The sequence below is a fragment of the Marmota flaviventris genome, chromosome 2 (genome assembly GCF_047511675.1).
Source record: "Marmota flaviventris isolate mMarFla1 chromosome 2, mMarFla1.hap1, whole genome shotgun sequence".
NCBI lineage: Eukaryota > Metazoa > Chordata > Mammalia > Rodentia > Sciuridae > Marmota > Marmota flaviventris.
The window spans coordinates 194,921,742-194,924,687 of NC_092499.1; positions in this window are offsets into that span (position 1 = coordinate 194,921,742).

Below are 2,946 nucleotides of genomic sequence, written 5' to 3' on the forward strand. Positions count from 1 at the left end.
AAATCTGGCAGGGAAATATAGAAAGACTGATCAAAATGCAAATGTTAGGCATATATTTGCACACCAGGGGAGAGAAAACCGCGGCATGAACTTGAAGACTTTAAACCTTCGGGTTTGAAAGTGAGACAAATACCAAGGAAACACTTGGCACCGGGGAATTGGACTCTTGAGAGTGCTGCTCCTCAGGCAAGAACCTAGCACCTGTATCAGCTAGCATGACTCAAGTAACAAACCTGCCCCAAAACTCACTCGTTTAAAATATGAATTTTTATGCAGCTGACGAGTTCGTGAATTGGCAAGTGGGGTTGGGCGGTTCTGCCCCAGGCCAGGCCTGCCTGCCCTTGATTGGACTCACAGACAAGTGCCTGACTGGTTTCTGGTTAGCTGGGAGGCCTCCTGGTCATGGGCTCAGGGGCCTCAGCCCTCTAGACCTCCAGCCAGCAAGCTCAGGCTTGTTCGTAAGGTGGCAGAGTTCCCAGAGATGCAAGAGGCCAGCCCACTGCTTGGGTCCTTTCCAGAAAGCTCCTGTCCTATTTGCTAATGTCCCATTGTCCAAAGCAGGCCATGTTCTCAACACAGATGCGTGGGATGGAGAACAGGTCTCTGTCCATGAGAGGAACAAACATTGGAGGAGATTGTAGAATCTACCACATTCCCCTTAGGATATTGGTGATATTTGCTATTAAAATTCTTGAGTGCCATGGTCCACATGGACACTCTATGCATTCAGTTTGAGTGTTTACCTCATGTCGAGTCCTGTTTTAGAAGTAATGAGTAAAATAAACAAAGACTCTGCTCTCACGAAGCTCCTATTCCAGTGTGGTTCCCTAGTTTCCAATCAACATCCTTTCAGGCTCCAGCCACACCTAAGAGTAGACACTGCACATCTCTTCCCTGGTCCTCAGGCAACGGGCTCTTCCCTTCCCTTTGGGGAACTTCCCCCTGTATCTCCTGGAGAACCATCCAACATGGGATGGCCCTTTCCTGGCCACACGTGTGATCCCGAGATCCAGTATGGCCAAGCAAATGGACTGACACAGCGATCAGTCCACACCTGGGCAGATGACCCAGGCAGACCCTCAAAGCAGTCTCAAGAACCATATAAGGAAAGAACATCTGAAATCTTGACCTATAGACACAGTGTGACCTAGCAATGCCAACAACCTGATATACCCCATGAAAATAAACTGATGGAGTGGGGGTCAATGAGGAGAAACAAGGTCCCAGTGATGTCATTTGAGCTCCTGGAAACAGTCATTCCTGAAGCCACATCCCCTCCTGCTCTTAGTTATACAATTTCAATTGCCTATCAAATCTGAATTAAGTTCTTCTTATCCACAACCAAATAAATAGTGATTCATCCAATCTTCTGGCTCTGAGCACTGTTGACCCAACCTCCTAAAGCCACCAGGAGCCCCCTGGAAGCCCTGTGTGCTCTGTGATGCAGAATACCAGGATGCGCATTGTCCATAATTCTACCACACACCAAGAGAGTAATGCATTTGACAGAAAATAACCACATGATACGATTATCATGTAGCAACTATGACTATACTTTCTTTAAAAAAAAAAAGTTATCAAACTAAATAGGATTCTGCCATGTCCAATTTGTCATCCATAATTATTTGATTCTTGTTTATTCACTGGGTGCCCTAGTAGTCCTATGAACAGGCTCAAGAAAGATTAATGGGAAGGAAAATAAGTGAACAAAATTCTGTCTTGTAGATTATTTTTTTCCACAAAGTCAAAAAAAATTAGTTTCCTGCCAACTCATGAAAAATTCCAATGATTCTTTGGACTATAGCCTAAGAACCTTTTTGAAAGTAATACTGCAGATTATATTAAATTAATCAGTCTAAATCACAAATGATAAATCCTGCTCTCCTCAAACCACTTCCCCAAAGAGTAGCAGAGCATTCTAGTGACAGACTTTGGAATTCTATTCCCCAGATCACCACCTACTGTGTCCTACTGTTATGGTTTAGATGCGGTGTGCCCCCAAAAGCTCACGTGGCAGACAATGAAGAAGGTTCGGAGAAGAAATGATTGAGTTGTGAGAGCCTTAACCCAATCACTGATTTAATCCCCTGATAGGGATTAACTGAGTGGTAACTGAAGGATGTGGCTGGAGGAGGTGCGAATTAGGGTGTGACTTTGGGGTATACATTTGTATCTGGTGAGTGGTGTCTCTCTCTGTTTCCTGATCACCATGATGTGAGCTGCTTCTCTCTGCCACACTCTTCCGCCATGATGTTCAGCCTCACCTTGAGCCCTAAAAAATGGAGCCTGCCTTTTATGGACTAAGACCTCCAAAACCATGAGCCCCTGAATAAACTTTTCCTCCTCTATAATTATGCTGGTCAGGTCCTTTAGTCGCAGCAGAGAAAAAGCTGACTAAAACACCTACAAAGTTGTAGTCACATGTGTGTATGCATGGAGCTCTGAGTTCAAATTAGACCATAGGCCTTCTCACCTTCTTGCAGAGAAAATTGCACCCATCACTACATGAAAGGCTCTGGGGCAGAGCCCATTAAACTTGGTTTGAATCCACATTTCCTCAACTTGCTTGATCACCAAACATTTTTAAAAATCATACCATACCAGTTACTATCCATGAAATCAATTGTCTATAAAATATATACTAATTTATTATCTAAAATCAGGGTTAGCAAACTATTTTTGTAAAGGGCAGAAGAATAAACAGTTTAGGTTGTTCAGATCATGCAACTCTGCCACAACTACTCAGCCTGGCCACCAAAATGGAAAAGCAGCCATAGAGCGGGTAGAAATGAGAGGACATTGCTGTGTTCCAATAAAACTTTATTTATAAAAACAGGTTGGAGCTGCATTTGGCCTGTGGGGTACAGTTCACCAGCCTCTGTCTAAACCAACAAGAGCCTTCCAATCTAGAACAAGGAGAGTAGAAAAGACCATGACTTGGAATCT